General features: G+C 38.1%; 1 protein-coding gene and 4 non-coding genes across 5 annotated transcripts in view; 4 read left to right on the forward strand and 1 right to left on the reverse strand.

Moving 5' to 3' along the window:
* Positions 1-21,538, reverse strand: part of LOC133635735 (uncharacterized) — an 83,981-nt gene that overhangs the window by 17,998 nt on the left and 44,445 nt on the right. The gene's annotated exons all lie outside the window — the stretch shown is intronic.
* On the forward strand, positions 6,551-6,622 carry trnap-agg (transfer RNA proline (anticodon AGG)). Its single transcript has one exon. It is a non-coding gene; the product is annotated as a tRNA-Pro (tRNA).
* trnap-agg (transfer RNA proline (anticodon AGG)) lies at positions 19,030-19,101 on the forward strand. Its single transcript has one exon. It is a non-coding gene; the product is annotated as a tRNA-Pro (tRNA).
* trnap-agg (transfer RNA proline (anticodon AGG)) lies at positions 19,909-19,980 on the forward strand. The gene has a single exon. It is a non-coding gene; the product is annotated as a tRNA-Pro (tRNA).
* On the forward strand, positions 20,467-20,538 carry trnap-ugg (transfer RNA proline (anticodon UGG)). Its single transcript has one exon. It is a non-coding gene; the product is annotated as a tRNA-Pro (tRNA).

A 21,538-nucleotide genomic window follows, 5' to 3' on the forward strand; every position in this document is an offset into this window, starting at 1 on the left:
GACAAAGGGGGGAGGAATTATGATTTATGAAAGAGAAAACATTAAAAGTAGATCAATTTGAGTATGTTGAAATTAAAATTACATTTTCCTCAGAAATGTATGTCAAGGTAATTGTAGTATACCGACCGACCACAGCTAAAGACATTTTTCTTGATTCATTTTCAGACATCCTCAAACAGCATAGTATGAAAGAAGTAACGTCATGGGGACTTTAATCTGGACTGGTTAAATAAAACACGTAGAAAGAAACTTAAGGATATTATAAACGGCTTCTACATGATACAAATGATAAGCAGCTCTACTAGAATTACAATTGGATGACAAAAATCAAAGAGAACATCTGTAAATACACGAATACAAAACCAGAAAGAAGAGTGCTAAAATAAAAATACCATTGGATTCTAATAAAGACACGAGGACTCAGCTCTCATAAGAGCAATTATAACAGGTCTAAATACAGATCGTATGATTTTAAAAGTTTGGAGGAACAAAGTTACAATGTTTATGCGGAAGTCTAAGGCTGACTTTCATTTAGAATTAATCAAAGCTGCAAAAGGGAACAATAGAGAGTTATGGAAAACCAGATACAAACTTACGGAAAGAGAGCAAACAAGAAACGACACTATAACATTAAATATCAATGGCGCTACTATCGCAGACAGTCTGGACATAAGTAATAATTTTAATGAACATTTCATCCAGTCTGTACAAACCCTGAATAAAAAATCCCTCAAAATCAGTGCAAATAATTGTCATTTATTCAGGATGGACTAATTTTAGAATTAACAAATGAAACAAAGTTAAACAAAATCTTCACTGCATTATCAGACTCACGATCTAGAGATATATATATGGGTTGGACACTATCTTCCTAAAAACATATAAGGATTGTATTATTGCTCGTATAACAACGATCGATAAATAAATCAATAACGGAAAACACTTTCCCTACCACGTCGAGAAACTGCTACTATGATTAAATCCATAAAGCAGGAAATAAAGAAGACCAGAACATGTACAGACCAATTAGCCTTCTCCACGTTATAACAAAAGGAATAGAAAATTTGAAATTAAAACGTGGCTTTGGAGCAATCAAGGCTGCTCAGACGGTCACTAAGAGGGGCATTATGTTGACACATCAATTTAATGAGTATTATATTTATCTATGAGAGCATTTTTGTTGTACATTTTGAGGTATGGCTGTTAAAATCTTGGTTGTTTTTACGAATGATGACAGATGTGAACAAGAGCATGTATTGTCTTTGTGTGATGATGTAAATAAGGTGTGGTTGTATTGTATGGTAAGTATGTGTCCATGAAGGGGCATTTGGTGACTTTTCTTATAATTGATTACATGCTACAGTATGATTATTTTTGATTAATTATTGATTAATATGAATGTATATATTTATTATGATTAATTAGTGTCATAATTTTATTGCTTGATTTTTGGATCCCTTTAATTTAGGTAGCCAGGGACTACAGATGGAAAGTAGCTATTTAGATATAATCTGGTACAGAACATATCTGTTTCTGAACTTAATGTTTCTGTGCATTGTCCCATCATAGATAGACTAAATTAAATACAACTATTTAGTGAATTATTGAGGCCACAATAATTCACTAGGTGTTGTAAAATATCAAAGTACTATTGCAAAAGCGAACAGTGACCTCAAACATGACCTGTCCTCCGCCTCTGTTCTTGCTGCGCTTGACTATCAGCTACCTTTTCTTTTTCTTGGATGTTTCTGAAACTACTAATACTACTACTACTATTACTATTACTATTACTACGACTAACACTGTCCCTGTGAGAGGGACAGAGGGGGGAGGTGAGTTTGGATTGGGTCAAGTTTGAGCGTGTTGAGGTTTTATTTAATCAATATGATCAATCGATATGATCAAGGATAAAGGAACGTAATGATTTAGATTGACAATTGCAGTGGTTGGCGGAAGCAACCCCAACCTCAAAGGAGGGTGCCAATTCAGTAATTAAATGTTTTGTGAATGATCTAATATCCCGACATGGTTTCCCCAAAAAGATTAGGTCAAACAACGGCACCTATTTTAAGAAAACAGGTTAATCTTCTTCAGTCACAAGATCAGCACTTCTCAGGACCAGCAGCTTCCTAGGAAGGTGGAAAGATCATGAGACCAAAATGGTAAGTTTGCAAAATGTAGAATTTGTGTGCCAGTTCCTCTGTGCAGATTTGAGGATGAAAGCAGCCACTCCAGATTCCCTTGCACTCGCTAAGAGGGCACGGTCAAAGCCGATCCAGGACCAACACCCGATACCTGACTGGAAGGAACCGAGAGGAGAGACTACACCTTGCCAGCAATGACGAGAACGACTAAGGTTGCCAGCCAATATGTGTCCGTCGGGATGCCAGCAGCTGTGGAAGGAGGCCCTGAAGCAAGCCGAGGGCCTGGACCAAAGCCCCACGCCCCATACTCTGCCCCAGCCTTCCCCAAAGCCCCCACAGCTCCAACTCTACCTGAGTTTTCCCCAAAGCGGCCAGCGCGCACATGCCATTGCACAGTCTGCCCAATGGACTGAACCACACCCCAAGAAGAGACAGAGACAGACTGTTTGAGTGGATATCTTTCTTCACCAAGGCAGCCAAAAGCCCAACGAGGTGTCGGCAGGCCACCAGCCTGAGGCACCACCGAGCCATCTATACGAGCACTAATCGGACATGGACTCATACGAAATTCAGTTGTGTGTTCAAAATTAATTGGTAATTAACAATATTGGTAACTACATCCATTGCAAATGCCGGGAAAAATATTTTTGCAAATGTCTTACAGTCATAAGTCTATATACATTCATCTATTTATGTTCAATGATGTTCATGATCAAAGTATTTGTTATTCCTTTACTAAATCAAAGGGTAGGCCACTAATTGTGTTCTGTGAGATGGTTTTACTGCAGGCTGGTAACAGCGATCGCTCTGAAGGAGGGTCATAGACGGAATTTTTGCCTCGTATAAAAACATTGAGGTTTTTGCCTCTATCTGTGGTAGAGATTAGTGGTCTACATCAGAAATTGTTTTGGTCCAGGGTCTTAAGACCCTGGAAGGCGGGTATGTAGTAGAATTTCTGACCTTTGACCTATATTGCATGTCAAATAAGAATGTACGCTCATTTGATTTCTCTTCTATTCTGTGCCAGTGGGACAAAAGTGAATATTAAGTCGTGCCAACCTGTCTACAGAATGTGTTGACTGTCTAAAGGATTCGAGTTGTTATGGAACAGATAGGGAAAACAAAGACATTGACGCACTAGATAAAAGACATTGACGCACTAGATAAAAGACATTGACGCATTAGATAACAAACAATGACGCACAAGAGACATATAAAAAATGGCAGAACACCGGAACTAGAGAGTGATTTTGGCTTGTGTGTGTCTTGTTTGCTCCAGAGTAACATGTGGTCTGTCTGCACGGCCAACTTAATTCAACCTGTACTTCTGATAATGGGTAAATAAATTTGTTGTACTAAACTACTTTTGTTGCCTGTTTAAGCTTCGGACAATCCACTACAGTAGCCCGATCAGTTTTAGTTTTGTTCTACATACCCATCCCTAAGCTTTAATGCGTTTTCTTAGGGGCACTCACCTTTTCTTTATTTTTGGTTTAAGCATTAGATACCTTTTTACCTGCATGCTGCCTCCCGCTGTCGCCTGCATATTGTGATCATGACAAACCATCGTTGTCTCACACGACGTGTTCCAGACATCTACAAAACAATTAGCTACCGGCTTCCACCTACTGATATGGAAGAGTATTACACGGTTACTCTGCCGAGCTCTCGACAGCACTGACACTCAACAACGGCACATTATTTGCAGACTATAATTACTGGTTTGCAAAAAATATTTTTAACCCAAATAGGTGAAATTATATAATCTCCCACGGCACACCAGACTGTATCTCACGGCACACTAGTGTGCCACGGCACAGTGGTTGAAACACACTGCACTAGACCAACAAGCCCTCTGTTAAATTACACCAAATTCTCAAAAAAGTTTATATTTTATCTGTGGAGACGACCTGTAACTGCACTTTTATTAACAAAAAAATTGATTCACAACAATTTTCATTGATCCCTTGAGTGTGCACAGTTTGGAAAATTTAGCTGAGAGTTCAAGGAACTGTTAAGGGCTTGTCCGGGAAGCGAGAATCATACGACTAGACCAGGGGTCACCAACCTTTTTGAAACCAAGAGCTACTTCTTGGGTACTGATTAATGCGAAGGGCTACCAGTTAGATACACACATAAATAAATTGCCAGAAGTAGCCAATTTGCTCAATTTACCTTTAACTCTGTTATTATTAATAATTAATGATATTTATCTTTGTGGAAACACTGATAATCTTAATGATTTCTCACAATAAATATATATAGAAACAGATAAATATCAATATGCAACACTTTATTTTTATATTTTCTCTAAGTGCACATTTTTCAAATTGAACATTTTCAAATGATCACTTCTAAGACAGTCTTGTGAAATCACAATATCCCATTTTAACTAGCTAGCCACTAACATTTTTTAACAAATCATGAATTACTTTGCACCATGTTTGTACAAATAATAACTCATGTAAAATACAAAAGTAAACTCTCAAATTTTTAAATCATGTCACACTTTGAACTGGACACCAAATCTGTTATCTGTTTCTTTGTCAGTTAGTGGGAAGCCTGGCATTGCATGCTGTTAACTAGTGTGTTGTACTCTGGTGTGTAACTTGACACTGCAACTCTGAGTGAGTCTTGCAGATGTGCATCAGTGAGGCGTGTTCTGTGTTTGTTCTTCATGAAGTTCATGTCAGAAAAGGCTGATTCACAAAGATAAGATTTTTCCTCATTGTTTGCGGAACCTTCTTAATCTTTTGGACATATTTTCACAGCAATCTGGCCTTAAGCTTAATTATGATAAATGTAAAATGTTAAGGATCGGAAATCTAAAGGGAACGTCCTTTCGAATGGAATGCAAAGTGTTTTGTTTATAAATTATATGCAATCTGTTGTGTTCCCTAATTTTTTTCTGTGTACATGAATGAAGGTGTGTGTTGCTGAGTCCGACTTGGACATTATCTGGACTGGGCCTGGTTTAAAAAACCCTTTAAAAAAATCTAATTTCATTGACAACCTGGTCTGTTGAAGATAAGGCCCTTTTTTTAAAAAATAAAATAAAATAAGATAAATAAATAAAAAACATTTTCTTGGATAAAAAAGAAAGTAAAACAATATAAAAATAATTACATAAAAAATAGTAATTAATGAAAATGTTAGTGGACCAGCAGCCTATACAATCATGTGTGCTTCAGGGACTGTGTCCCTTGCAGATGTGTTGTCTATGTTGTGGGAACCAGAATATTGGTAGCAGAAAGAAATAACCCCTTTTGTGTGGATGAGTGTGCATGGGGGAGGTTGTTTGGGTTGATGCACTGATTGAAAGTGTATCTTGTGTTTTTTCTATGTAGATTTAATTTTTTTTTTATTTTATTTTTTTTTTTTTTTTACGGGCGTTGGTGACCCCTGGACTAGACCAACAAGCCACAAAAAATGAACTTTCAACAAAAATTCTCATGAATTGTGAGATTTTAACAAGGAACAATCTAAAACTAGGTTTGTATATTGGCCTTTTACCACTAATTTAAAGGTATGGCTATTTTAATGCAAAAAATAACTAAGGGTTACAAGCTCTTTCGTAAACAATTAGAGTTTGTAAATTGAGGTCCCACTGTATTTGATTTTCTACATTTTCATTGATCCCTTGAGGGGGGGAAATTTGGAAAATTAATCTTAGAGTTTAGAATCACTGCTTAGGGCTTGTCCAGGAATTGAACCCAGGACCTCTCGCACCCTAAGTGAGAATCATACAACTAGACCAACAAGCCCCAAAAAAATCTGTTTTCAACAAAAATTCTCATGAATTGTGAGATTTTAACAAGGAACACAATCTAAAACTAGAATTGTAAATTGGCCTTTTACCACTAATTTAAAGGTATGGCTATTTTAATGCAAAAAATAACTAAGGGTTAAGAGCTCTTTCGTAATCAATTAGAGCTCGTAATTTGAGGTCAAACTGTACTTGATTTTATCCATTTTCATTGATCCTTTGAGTGTTTTAGATTGTGTTCCTTGTTAAAATCTCACAATTCATGAGAATTTTTGTTGAAAGATCATTTTTTGTGGCTTGTTGGTCTATTGGTACGATTCTCGCTTTGGGTGTGAGAGGTCCCGGGTTCAATTCCTGGACAAGCCCTAAGCAGTGATTCTAAACTCTAAGCTTAATTTTCCAAACTGCCCCCCCTTAAGGGATCAATGAAAATGTATACAATCAAATACAGTCGGACCTCAATTTACAAACTCTAATTGTTTACGAAAGAGCTTGTACCCCTTAGTTCTTTTTTTTGCATCAAAATAGCCATACCTTTAAATTAGTGGTAAAAGGCCAATATACTAACATAGTTTTAGATTGTGTTCCCAGTTAAAATCTCACAAGTCTTGAGAATTTTTGTTGAAAGTGCATTTTTTTTGGCTTGTTGGTCTAGTCGTATGATTCTCGCTTAGGGTGCGAGAGGTCCCGGGTTCAATTCCCGGACAAGCCCTTAACAGTGCTTTTTGAACTCTCAGCTCAATTTTCCAAACTGCGCACACTCAAGGGATCAATGAAGATGTATAAAATCAAATACAGTGGGATCTCAATTTACAAACTCTAATTGTTTACGAAAGAGCTTGTAACCCTTAGTTATGTTTTGCATTAAAATAGCCATACCTTTAAAGAACTACTGAAACCCACTACTACCGACGACGCAGTCTGATAGTTTATATATCAATGATGAAATCTTAACATTGAAACACATGCCAATACGGCCGGGTTAACTTATAAAGTGCAATTTTAAAATTCCTGCCACACTTCCGGTTGAAAAACTCCTTTGGATATGATTTATGCGCGTGACGTCACAAAATCCACGGAAGTGGTTGGACCCCATCGGACCCGATACAAAAACCTCTTGTTTTCTTCGACAAAATTCCACAGTATTCTGGACATCTGTGTTGGTGAATCTTTTGCAATTTGTTTAATGAACAATGGAGGCTGCAAAGAAGAACGTTGTAGGTGGGATCGATCGGTGTATTAGCGGCTAAGTACAATACTTACAGCAACACAACAAGGACTACTTACTACGCCTAGCCGATGCTTGCCGCCAAACCCACGGATGAAGTCCTTCGTCGCGCCGTCGATCGCTGGAACGCAGGTGAGCACGGCTGTTGATGGGAAGATGAGGGCTGGCTGGCGTAGGTGGAGCGCTAATGTTTTTATCATAGTTCTGTGAGGTCCGGTTGCTAAGTTGCTAAATTAGCCTTAGCATCGTTAGCAACAGCATTGTTAAGCCTTACCAGGCTGAGAATTTTTAACCGTGTAGTTACATGTACATGGTTTAATAGTATTGTTGATCTTCTGTCCATCCTTCCAGTCAGGGATTTATTTATTTTGTTTCTATCTGCATTTGAGACAGATGCTATCACGTTAGCTCATGCTACAGAGGTTCGTCGATGATGGGTGTCCTTCGTCGCGCCGTCGATCGCTGGAACGCAGGTGAGCACGGCTGTTGATGTAACCGTGTAGTTACATGTACATGGTTTAATAGTATTGTTGATCTTGTAGTGGATTGTCCGAAGCTTAAGCAGGCAACAAAAGTAGTTTAGTACAACAAATGTATTTACCCATTATCAGAAGTGCAGGTTGAATTGAGTTTGCCGTGCAGACAAACCACAAGTTACTCCGGAGCAAACAAGACACACACAAGCCAAAATCACTCCCGAGTTCCGGTCTTCTGCCATTTTTTATATGTCTGTTGTGCGTCATCATTCCTTATCGAGTGCGTCAAATGTCTTGTTTGCTTTTCCTATCTGTTCCATAACAACTTGAATCCTTTAGACAGTCAACATATTCTGTAGACAGGTTGGCATGACTTAATATTCACTTTTGTCCCACAACTGGTCCATTCAATGGCACAAAATACAAGAGTATTGAAAACGAGCGGACATTCTTAAAAGACAAGAAATATAGGTCAAAAGGTCAGAAATTCTACTACATACCCGCCTTCCAGGGTCTTAAGACCCTGGACCAAAACAATTTCTGATATAGACCACTAACTTAAATCTCTACCGCAGATAGAGGCAAAAACCTCAATGTTTTTATACGAGGCAAAAATTCCGTCTATGACCCTCCTTCAGAGCGATCGCTGTTACCAGCCTGCAGTAAAACCATCTCACAGAACACAATTAGTGGCCTACCCTTTGATTTAGAAGGAATAACAAATACTTTGATCATGAACATCATTGAACATAAATAGATGAATGTATACAGACTTATGACTGTAAGACATTTGCAAAAATATTTTTCCCGGCATTTGCAATGAATGTAGTTACCAATATTGTTAATTATCAATTGATTTTAAACACACAACTGAATTTCGTATGAGTCCATGTCCGATTAGTGCTCGTATAGATGGCTCGGTGGTGCCTCAGGCTGGTGGCCTGCCGACACCTCGTTGGGCTTTTGGCTGCCTTGGTGAAGAAAGAGATCCACTCAAACAGTCTGTCTCTGTCTCTTCTTGGGGTGTGGTTCAGTCCATTGGGCAGACTGTTCAGTGGCATGTGCGTGCTGGCCGAAATTGGGGAAAACTCAGGTAGAGTTGGAGCTGTGGGGGCTTTGGGGAAGGCTGGGGCAGAGTATGGGGCGTGGGGCTTTGGTCCAGGCCCTCGGCTTGCTTCAGGCCTCCTCGCTGCTTCGGCACTCCCGACACTTCTTTCCACAGCTGCTGGAGTCCCGGTGGACACATTGGCTGGCAACCTCGTCATCGCTGGCAAGGTGTTGTCTCTCCTCTCGGTTCCTTCCAGTCAGGTATCGGGTGTTGGTCCTGGATTGGCTTTGACCGTGCCCCTCTTAGCGAGTGCAAGGGAATCTGGGGTGGCTTCTTTCATCCTCAAATCTGCACAGAGGAACTGGCACACAAATTCTACATTTTGCAAACTTACCATTTTGGTCTCATGGTCTTTCCACCTTCCTAGGAAGCTGCTGGTCCTGAGAAGTGCTGATCTTGTGACTGAAGAAGATTAACCTGTTTTCTTAAAATAGGTGCCGTTGTTTGACCTAATCTTTTTGGGGAAACCATGTCGGGATATTAGATCATTCACAAAACATTTAATTACTGAATTGGCACCCTCCTTTGAGGTTGGGGTTGCTTCCGCCAACCACTGCAATTGTCAATCTAAATCATTACGTTCCTTTATCCTTGATCATATCGATTGATCATATTGATTAAATAAAACCTCAACACGCTCAAACTTGACCCAATCCAAACTCACCTCCCCCCTCTGTCCCTCTCACAGGGACAGTGTTAGTCGTAGTAATAGTAATAGTAGTAGTAGTATTAGTAGTTTCAGAAACACCCAAGAAAAAGAAAAGACAGCTGATAGTCAAGCGCAACAAGAACAGAGGCGGAGGACAGGTCATGTTTGAGGTCACTGTTCGCTTTTGCAATAGTACTTTGATATTTTACAACACCTAGTGAATTATTGTGGCCACAATAATTCACTAAATAGTTGTATTTAATTTAGTCTATCTATGATGGGACAATGCTCAGAAACATTAAGTTCAGAAACAGATATGTTCTGTACCAGATTATATCTAAATAGCTAATTTCCATCTGTAGTCCCTGGCTACCTAAATTAAAGGGATCCAAAAATCAAGCAATAAAATTATGACACTAATTAATCATAATAAATATATACATTCATAATAATCAATAATTAATCAAAAATAATCATACTGTAGCATGTAATCAATTATAAGAAAAGTCACCAAATGCCCCTTCATGGACACATACTTACCATACAATACAACCACACCTTATTTACATCATCACACAAAGACCATACATGCTCTTGTTCACATCTGTCATCATTCGTAAAAACAACCAAGATTTTAACAGCCATACCTCACAATTTACAACAAAAATGCTCTCATGGATAAATATAATACTCATTAAATTGATGTGTCTACATAATGCCCCTCTTAGTGACCGTGTGAGCAGCCTTGATTGCTCCAAAGCCACTTTTTAATTTCAAATGTTCTATTCCTTTTGTTATAACGTGGAGAAGGCTAATTGGTCTGTACATGTTCTGATCTTCTTTATTTCCTGCTTTATGGATTTAATCATAGTAGCAGTTTCTCGACGTGGTAGGGAAAGTGTTTTCCATTATTGATTTATTTATCAATCGTCGTTATACGAGCAATAATATAATCCTTATATGTTTTTAGGAAGATAGTGTCCAACCCATATATATATCTCTAGATCGTGAGTCTGATAATGCAGTGAAGATTTTGTTTAACTTTGTTTCATTTGTTAATTCTAAAATTAGTCCATCCTGAATAAATGACAATTATTTGCACTGATTTTGAGGGATTTTTTATTCAGGGTTTGTACAGACTGGATGAAATGTTCATTAAAATTATTACTTATGTCCAGACTGTCTGCGATAGTAGCGCCATTGATATTTAATGTTATAGTGTTGTTTCTTGTCTGGTCTCTTTCCGTAAGTTTGTATCTGGTTTTCCATAACTTTCTAATGTTCCCTTTTGCAACTTTGATTACTTCTAAGTGAAAGTCAGCCTTAGACTTCCGCATAAACATTGTAACTTTGTTCCTCCAAACTTTTAAATCATACGATCTGTATTTAGACCTGTTATAATTGCTCTTATGAGAGCTGAGTCCTCATGTCTTTATTAGAATCCAAATTGTTTTATTAATCCAAGGTATTTTTATTTTAGCACTCTTCTTTCTGGTTTTGTATTCGTGTATTTACAGATGTTCTCTTTAATTTTTGTCATCCAATTGTAATTCTAGTAGGGCTGCTTATCCTTTGTATCATGTAGAAGCCGTTTATAATATCCTTAAGTTTCTTTCTACGCGTCTTATTTAGCCAGTCCAGATTAACGTCCCCCATGACGTTACTTCTTTCATACTATGCTGTTTGAGGATGTCTGAAAATGAATCGAGAAAAATGTCTTTAGCTGTGGTCGGTCGGTATACTACAATTACCTTGAAATACATTTCTGAGGAAAATGTGATTTTAATTTCAACATACTCAAATTGATCTAATTTTAATGTTTTCCCTTTCATAAATCATAATTCCTCCCCCCTTTGTCACTCGATCTGTCTTTTCTGTAATCTTGTCCCCCGGGACATTAATTAGAACGAAAGTTGTTGCGGGTTTTAACCATGTCTCTGATAGACAAGGTAATCCGGATTAGAGTCTGACAGTAACTGCTGTATTTGTTCAGTATGTTTCCTGTGGTAGAAAGTTTAATAATGCGGACACGTTTGTTACTGAATACTTTCTACAGACTTCTGTCTCTCTGCGACTTTATGTACGTAATAAGCAATTATAATTATTTGATATGCTTAAATTTTGTTTTAGCTCAGCTGTTGTGTAGCTGCTAGCTCCTTGTAGCCTACAGCAGGAATGTCCAAATTGCAACCAATAGCTATGTTTTTAACAGACAACCGAAATAATTGAAAATGTGGTATTTGCGTATCGGTTCAATCAGCGGCAACTACGCCCTGTTTTATCATTTGACCTAAATTTTTGGTTTCGTAGGCAGGACAGAGGGAACAATGTGGGTCATTAGTTGTCCATCTTATACCATTCTAATTGTTGTAAGGATAGTTCACATGAGCGGCCATACCTTGAGTCCCACCATATATAAGAGTCAAAAGGCTCCTATTATGAGTCGTCTAATTGGTGATCATACACTTTGGCGGTTTGGGTGGCAGGACACACGGACGCACCTGCGTCAGCCAGTGCTAGGACAGTTGGAGCAGTCCCCGTCTTCCACTCATTCCTGGGAGGCGTCCCTAGTAGTTGTCAGCTGATGTCGTGCTGTCAGGCAACATCAGGAAGTTCCTTCTGTGCAGTATTAAATTGTCAGGGCACAGTTCGTAAGCAGGTCATTACAAGGTGTGTGCAGGTTGACCACAAAGGAATGCTTCAAAGATTGTGTTGAATATTGTCCGTTGACACTTATGTCCAGCAGGGGTCTGTTTGTATCCTGCTGTTCGTCCTGCTGTCACACCTGTATTTTTTGTGAGCATGTTCTGGCTACAACTTTGGAGCTTGTCTTGTTCAGAGAAGCTGGCAGTCCCCCGGCTGCACATCCTTTCCACAACCGTGGCTACCACCCAAGTCCGTCTGAATGGTTTTACGTTTTGTTGAGGTTTTTTTTTCCTCCATAATTTGGAACTCAAAACATGTACACCCATCGTTTTCATATCCTCTCGGTTAGTTCAATTTTGCATATCACGTTTTAAAATTACTGTCTTAACTATCCCATTAATTGCTAATCAATAACCTTAATTCAAAGATTATACGTACTACTTCATGTGTATTTAAGTACCCTTTAATTCACTTAAAGATTATCTATAAGTTAATTTAAACTATCATTTGTCTATCAGTAGGCGCGAGCAAGCTGTCATGCTTGCACTCTGACCTCCCGCTGTGCGTGATACTCTCCAAAACAAAGGAATGTTTTTATTCACGTTTCTCCTTATCCTTCAGCTAAATCTTTTAATCTTTTAACTTTTAACGTCCGTACTGTGTTTATTTTTATTGTCTGCATTTTAATTTTGCTTTTATTTTCTTTCATTTCACTTTGTTGTCTGTGAAGCACTTTGAGTCTTGTCCTTTCCTGGAAAAATGCCACACAAACAAAGCTGCCCCGCCTTGCCTTGCATGTCTCCGACTGGTTATCCAACCTAGTCACAACAAACACACAAGGCCATGCTCTAAGCGCCAGGCTTAATCACACTTCTCCTCTTTTTAGCACTTTACATATCGGCTCTTATTCTATTTATTAATGTAGGCTGTTATTTGTAATTATTATTTGTAACACTATTCACAGCAAACGGTTGTAAAGTTATAGTTATTCGCATTATACTCTCAAAATCTATTGCTAACTGAAAGCTGTTGAGATTTGGTTTGCCTACTTCATCTCAGTGGCCTAGTGGTTAGAGTGTCCGCCCTGAGATCGGCAGGTCGCAAGTTCAAAACCCCGGTCGAGTCACACCAAAGACTACAAAAAATTTGGGAGCCAAATCACCAAACATGATTCCCGGGTGCATGGTATGGTGTACTGCAATGTCTAAATAAAACTATAAATTACTCCAAACTAAAATGTCAGACTGCACTTTAAAGTTACTTTTATTAAATTAATTTCCAAACTAACCACCACCACAGCAGACATCTTCCTCAATCCTATCCCAATACTCCCATAAATTAGAAAGGTGTTTCACAACAGTGGTTAAGTAGTTATTTTAAGTAATATATCTCAATATGTAGAAATTAATAAGACTAAATTTGCCCTAGTGTGTGAATGTTGTCTGTCTATCTATTTGTGTTGGCCCTGTGATGAGGTGGCGACCTGTCCATGGTGCAAAGTCAAATTGTGAAACAAAAATTAAAGTTAAATCAAGTGGAAATTGACAGAGTATATGAACTACATTCTTCAGAATAGTAATTGATCATTAATATGTTGGAAGCCACATATTGAACATATTAAAGAAAATATCCAAATCCATTGCTATTCGGTATAACGTTAAACACATGCTGAATAAGCAATGTCTGCACATGTTATATTATTCATTTATTTTTCCATATTTAATATTGTTTTGAAGTTTGGGCAAATGTTTATAGAAGAAATATAGACCCAATACTTAAAAATAAAAGGCTCATTTCAATATTACACAAAGCATTATTGTTATGATCATACCAATCTATTTTTTATAAGTCATAATGTGTTAAATGTTCAGATAATTTAATTTTAAAACAATGGCAATTATGTTTCCAAGTAAAGAACAACAGCCTTCCAGTTTGTATTCTTAGCTTGTTTACATTATGAGGAGACACTATCATTTACGGGGGATATGGATTTTTGAAATAGGTCAAGTAAAATAAAATAAAAACACAAATGTATTTCAGTTTTAGGAGTTAAATAATGTACCATCCTCAGTGATGAGCTGAACACATGTAGTTTTTTGTTATGGTTTTGGAGACCCTTGAAAGGTAAAGTTTTTTGAACATTATAAAATATAGTAACAATTACTTTCATCTTTTAACGTTGATGTTCCAGGTAATTTAATGTTCAGTAATTGTATATCATAGGCCATTATAAGCTTTGGCTTCCGCCTATTCTTTTTTTTTTTTTTTTTTTCCGGTCATTCTTTTTCTTTTTTGTTCTGTGTGTCGCATACCTTCAAGTACCTCCTTTTTTTGTCCGGGCGGAAACACCATATCCTCCTTTGAGAACTACTGGTTTAGCCTATAAAAAATCCTTTGTCTCATACATCATTACACTGTACAACTCCTCTTTGGGGGGCTAGGATGACAGGGAATGCAAAACAATAACAGTGCAATACTTTTTTATATCATGGTCGTTAATGCCTAGTTTCTCTTTTAATAGAATCTATTTTGTTTCCATTTATACCCTTATTAGTTACTGTTTACTTTTTAGTTATTCTTCCAAAGGGAACTCTCCTGAAGGAATCAATAACGTTTTATCTGTCTATCTATCTATCTATTACTAACCCGAGCACAATTCATGACGTCATGCCCATCTTGCAGACAGTTATTTCCATTTAGTTTTATTCTCTATTTGTAATTCTACATGCACCAATGTCACATAAAAATTAGCTTTCTTTGTTATTTATTTACATTATTATTTCTGGTTTACTTGCTGTCTGTTTACTTAAGTTCTCATATTTTGGTCTGTCTTCCTTCTGATTAGAATTTGTTTAACGCTTCTCTACGTTTTGTTTTGACAATGGCGCTGAGTGGCTCTTATCTGTACTTCTTCAGACTCTCTGTTTCACAGATGCCCTTAGATGTATTAGAATATAAATTTAACTTTTATTTTATTGTGTGTTTATTCCTAAAAAAAAAATGAAAATGTCAATGTATGATCAATTTATCTTTATCAAATTTAAATTCAATATTATTAATTTATTTGTTGTATAACTATTCATTCAAAGTTACAGTGTGTCCTAATCTATGATGTGTGTGTTTGTCGCAACTTCCCACAGGAACTGGATGGATCAGATAAGCAGCAAGGCTGTACCAAAAAAAGTATACTAGACATATAAATGAATGATGAATTAAACAATGTTTCAATGTCCCACAATCCGTATTTATTTATTGATATTTAAACGTGTAATTTTCCATATATCTATTATTTTACTGGACTTAGCAAGCACCTACTACTAGCACACTCTACAGACCGAGAATAACTGTTCAACCACACTTAGTAATGCCAAGCTAGATGCTAACTTAGCCTTACTATGCCTCAGTAAGCAAACTTTTGCTAACCTAGCCCAATGCTATGCTAACACAATGCTAACCTAGCTCAATGCTATGCTAACACAATGCTAACCCAGCTCAATGCTATCAGTGTCACTCCTCTTCGAACCAATGCCTCACGCAGCTGTCACTCACACAGCCTCGTCACACGCACACACTCTTATCTCAAAATGTCTCCCAGCTGAGACTCTTTTTTTTTTTTTTTTTTATCTATTAATTTTTTTGTTTTGTTTTTTATATGCGTCACACAGTCACTCACACACAGAGAATTTACCAGCACAGTTAAAAGTAAATGCAATAGACAACTATTTTTCTCATCCAGAAGCACAGCTGTATCATATCAGAACCTTAATAATAAGAACAACATTTAGCATTCACTCTTAGATGGACAAATAGTCAAGTTTAAGGAGGGTATTCTGGGCTTCCCTGCTTAGGCTGCTGCCCCCGCGATCCAACCTCCGAGAGCAGAATAAGATAATTAAATGGATAGATCATACACTCATATGTTTTCTGTACATAAACTTTGTCTACTTTCTCACACGCACACACATTTTAGACAATTTCCAAACTTTTACAGATAGCGGGGCTGTGAGAAAAAGCGTGAAGGGGGGAGGTTGCGAGAGGGGGGGAGGAAAAGGAAGGGGGGAATTAAACCAGATAAGAAATCAGGTGCTACACAAATGTTATTACAATACGCAGATTTATATATATATAAATTTAAAAAACACACATTTTTATCCCACAAACCACTCCCCCCTGGTCCGGACCAATATAAACAACTAATGCACGCGTGCTTTTGTGGAATCGGCCGTCTCATTAACAAACACAGGTCCCATCATTACTCATACAACGGCGATTAACCCATTCAGCGGAGCAGCCCCTGGTTTTACTCCCTAACCAATACACGGCAACAGCATAAAAGCACCATAGAGTCACTGATAATCACCCAATGCTCTACAGTCATCATGTTTTGGTCAGTTCCATACAGTTTCACCAAAGCTTCACCAAAGCTCCACCAAAGCTCTACCATATGCAGCCCGATCAATATCCATCTATACTGCAGCCAATTAAACAGAACGTCGTGACAAATACAGCTCAGTTGATCTCCTTTACCGGAGTCACCAAACGGTCACCCAAAATGAGGCTTTTCCAACGCTGCAGTTTCCACATAGAGAGATATGTCGCACATTCATAGACTTCATAAATTTGTATGGGCCAAATTTCACATCAGTTAGCAAAACCCTGCCTTAAATTTAGCTGTATCCAACTATGGCTAATGCTGATGCACTTGCAGAAAGAAGCATCCTCTGCCAGCAACGACAGAGGATGAAGAGGTTAAGAGAAATGTTTCGTCTCACATAGTCTATGCTTCTACACTCCAAACCACCAAAATTCTATCAACAATCCCCTCATGTTAAAAACAAGAAATCACAAGTTTTCAACAAACACACAGACAAATGATCACATATAAAACAACTCAATCCAACCATAATGTACCCCATTCCAGGTTGTTTTTGGAGAACCTGACTAAACCTATCTTTTATCAAAAATAGATTCAGCAATTAGTCTTATTGATCCGGCTCTCTCCAGGCAGAAAAGGTTTACACTTTAAGCAAAACGCTTACCTTGTATTAGATGCGCGCGTGCAGCACACTGTCTGCCTGACAGAGAGAGCGAGAGCGGCTGTCGACCTGTAGCTTCTAAACCATCCTGTTCGTGACGCCAATTTGTGTAGTGGATTGTCCGAAGCTTAAGCTGGCAACAAAAGTAGTTTAGTACAACAAATGTATTTACCCATTATCAGAAGTGCAGGTTGAATTGAGTTTGCCGTGCAGACAAACCACAAGTTACTCCGGAGCAAACAAGACACACACAAGCCAAAATCACTCCCGAGTTCCGGTCTTCTGCCATTTTTTATATGTCTGTTGTGCGTCATCGTTCCTTATCGAGTGCGTCAAATGTCTTGTTTGCTTTTCCTATCTGTTCCATAACAACTCGAATCCTTTAGACAGTCAACACATTCTGTAGACAGGTTGGCACGACTTAATATTCACTTTTGTCCCACAACTGGTCCATTCAATGGCACAAAATACAAGAGTATTGGAAATGAGCGGACATTCTTAAAAGACAAGAAATATAGGTCAAAAGGTCAGAAATTCTACTACAATCTTCTGTCTATCCTTCCAGTCAGGGGTTTATTTCTTTTGTTTCTATCTTCATTTGAAAACGATGCTATCACGTTAGCTCAGTAGCTAAGTGTGTCACCGATGTATTGTCGTGGAGATAAAAGTCACTTTAAGTGTCCATTTCGCGTGCTCGACTCTCATTTTCAAGAGGATATAGTATACGAGGCGGTTTAAAATACAAATCCGTGATCCACAATAGAAAAAGGAGAGAGTGTGGAATCCAATGAGCCAGCTTGTACCTAAGTTACGGTCAGAGCGAAAAAAGATACGTCCATCACTGCCTCTCTAGTCCTTCACTGTAACGTTCCTCATCTACGAATCTTTCATCCTCGCTCGAATTAATGGGGTAATCGTCGCTTTGTCGCTCCGAATCTCTCTCGCTCCATTGTAAACAAAGAAAAATTGTGAGGAATATTACCTCCTATGACGTCACGCTACTTCTGGTACAGGCTAGGCTTTTTTTATCAGCGAGCAAAAGTTGCGAACTTTATCGTCGATTTTCTTTACTAAATCCTTTCAGCTAAAATATGGCAATATCGCGAAATTATCAAGTATGACACATAGAATGGATTTGCTATTCCCGTTTAAATAAAAAAAAATCATTTCAGTAGGCCTTTAAATTAATGGTAAAAGGCCAATATACTAACAGAGTTTTAGATTGTTTTCCCTGTTAAAATCCCACAAGTCATGAGAATTTTTGATGAAAGCTCATTTTTTGTGGCTTGTTGGTCTAGTCGTAGGATTCTCGCTTAGGGTGCAAGAGGTCCTGTGTTCAATTCCCGGACAAGCCCTTAACAGTGCTTTTTGAACTCTCAGCTCAATTTTCCAAACTGCACACACTCAAAGGATCAATGAAAATGGATAAAATCAAGTACAGTGTGGCCTCAAATTACGAGCTCTAATTGATTACGAAAGAGCTCGTAACCCTTAGTTATTTTTTGCATTAAAATAGCCATACCTTTAAATTAGTGGTAAAAGGCCAATTTACTATTCTAGTTTTAGATTGTGTTCCTTGTTAAAATCTCACAATTCATGAGAATTTTTGTTGAAAACAGATTTTTTTGGGGCTTGTTGGTCTAGTCGTATGATTCTCGCTTAGGGTGCGAGAGGTCCTGGGTTCAATTCCTGGACAAGCCCTAAGCAGTGATTCTAAACTCTAAGATTAATATTCCAAATTGCCCCCCCTCAAGGGATCAATGAAAATGTACAAAATCAAATACAGTGGGACCTCAATTTACAAACTCTAATTGTTTACGAAAGAGCTTGTAACCCTTAGTTCTTTTTTTTGCATCAAAATAGCCATACCTTTAAATTAGTGGTAAAAGATCAATATACTAACGTAGTTTTAGATTGTGTTCCCTGTTAAAATCTCACAATTCATGAGAATTTTTGTTGAAAAATGTTTTTTTTGCGGCTTGTTGGTCTAGTCGTATGATTCTCGCTTAGGGTGCGAGAGGTCCCGGGTTCAATTCCCGGACAAGCCCTTAACAGTGCTTTTGAACTCTCAACTTAATTTTCCAAATTGCCCCCCCTCAAGGGATCAATGAAAATGTATAAAATCAAGTACAGTGTGACCTCAAATTACGAGCTCTAATTGATTACGAAAGAGCTTGTAACCCTTAGTTATTTTTTGCATTAAAATAGCCATACCTTTAAATTAGTGGTAAAAGGCCAATATACAAACCTAGTTTTGGATTGTTCCTTGTTAAAATCTCACAATTCATGAGAATTTTTGTTGAAAATAGACTTTTTGGGGCTTATTGGTCTAGTCGTATGATTCTCGCTTAGGGTGCGAGAGGTTCAATTCCCGGACAAGCCCTTAATGGTGCTCTGAACTCTCAGCTAAAATTTCCAAACTGTGCACACTCAAGGGATCAATGAAAATTGTAGTTAATCAAATTTGTTGTTAATAAAAGTGCAGTTACAGGTCGTCTCCACAGATAAAATATGAACTTTTTTGAAAATTTGGTGTAATTTAACATAGGGCTTGTTGGTCTATTGGTATGATTTTAGCTTTGGGTGCGACAGGTCCCGGGTTCAATTCCTGGACAAGCCCTAAGCTGTGATTCGAAACTCTAAGCTTAATTTTCTAAATTAAATACAGTGGGATCTCAATTTACAAACTCTAATTGTTTACGAAAGAGTTTGTAACCCTTAGTTCTTTTTTTGCATTAAAATAGCCATACCTTTAAATTAGTGGTAAAAGGCCAATATACTAACTTAGTTTTAGATTGTGTTCCCTGTTAAAATCTCACAATTCATTAAAAAAAAATTTAAAGTGCATTTTTTGAGGCTTGTTGGTCTAGTCGTATGATTCTCGCTTAGGGTGCGAGAGGTCCCGGGTTCAATTCCCGGACAAGCCCTTAACAGTGCTTTTGAACACTTAGCACAATTTTCCAAACTGCGCACCCTCAAGGGATCAATGAAAATGTATAAAATCAAGTACAGTGGGACCTCAAATTACGAGCTCTAATTGATTACAAAAGAGCTTGTAACCCTTAGTTATTTTTTTGCATCAAAATAGCCATACCTTTAAATTAGTGGTAAAAGGCCAATATACAAACCTAGTTTTAGATTGTGTTCCTTGTTAAAATCTCACAATTCATGAGAATTTTTGTTGATAACAGATTTTTTGGGGGCTTGTTGGTCTAGTCGTATGATTCTCACTTCATACGAGGTCTCCCGGACGAGCCCTTAATGGTGCTTTGAAATCTCAGCTCAATTTTCCAAACTGCGCACACTCAAGGGATCAATGTGAATCAAATTTGTTGTTAATAAAAGTGCAGTTACAGGTTGTCTCCACAGATAAAATATAAACTTTTTTGAGAATTTGGTGGTATGTAACATAGGGCTTGTTGGTCTAGTGGTATGATTCTCGCTTTGGGTGTGAGAGGTCCCGGGTTCAATTCCTGGACAAGCCCTAAGCAGTGACTTCAAACCCTTAGCTTAATTCTCCAAAACTAATTTTCTCAAAATGCAAAAATAGATTTAAAAATAGATAGTCCCGCCCGAACCAATTCGGAAATATATATACATAGTTAAATGTATAAAGAGAATCCTATGCGTCCCAGCAACAAGTGCCGCAAGTGAGCGCTCCTTCAGCGCAGCAGGGCGCATTTTAGAGGCCAGGCGCTCTCGCCTGACTCCTGGCACTGTAGATGCCATTTTATTCCAGTGTTATGAGAGTAGCGTATGTGTGTGTGTGTGGCCCTTTAACAGGTGACAGCATGTGAGGTGAGTGACGTCAGTGAGTGTGTGGGCGAGAGAAGAGAGGGAGCGGTAGCGTGAGTGCGGGCGGGGACTAGTTTGTTTTGTTTTGTGTTGGATTGGCTGTGTGCAAGCAATCAATAAAGCAAGAGTTGCAACTAATCGCCGGACTCATCATTCACCCTAAAGTCGTCCGCTGTGGAGACCCACTGCCAGGTAAAGTAAAGGATGTTGCCCCGAGCATACATCGGCCCTGGAGAAGTGTCTCCCCTGCGCTCTTCGACTACGGTCTGGGAGCAGGAAGCAGGACAGGTGCAACACCTGCGTAGTGCTAACAAAAAAAAAAGTAAGTAGACATACGGTTGGATATGTTAAACGAATTAGTCTACGTTACCTAGGCTATACCAAATAAGACCATGTCTAACCTATATTGAGTTCGGTCAGCTGAATAATTGTGATGGTTACGTGTTGTTTGGGCGCACTACATTGCAATGGAATTAAGGCAATTGCGTTGTTAATTGTGGTTTTTTTCTATTTGAGATATACTACTGTGTGTTAATTATTTGGGCTCGATTTCAAGTGAAGCGCTGGCTACAATGTAAGGCTATTTAGCCTGCTTTGTTTGTCGCGACCATCTATTTTCATTATAATTCAATTATTATTATTTATTTAATTTATTTTTGTTTAAATAGGGCTGACATACATATGTTATTG

This window comes from Entelurus aequoreus, linkage group LG20, assembly GCF_033978785.1.
Source record: "Entelurus aequoreus isolate RoL-2023_Sb linkage group LG20, RoL_Eaeq_v1.1, whole genome shotgun sequence".
Classification (NCBI taxonomy): Eukaryota; Metazoa; Chordata; class Actinopteri; order Syngnathiformes; family Syngnathidae; genus Entelurus; species Entelurus aequoreus.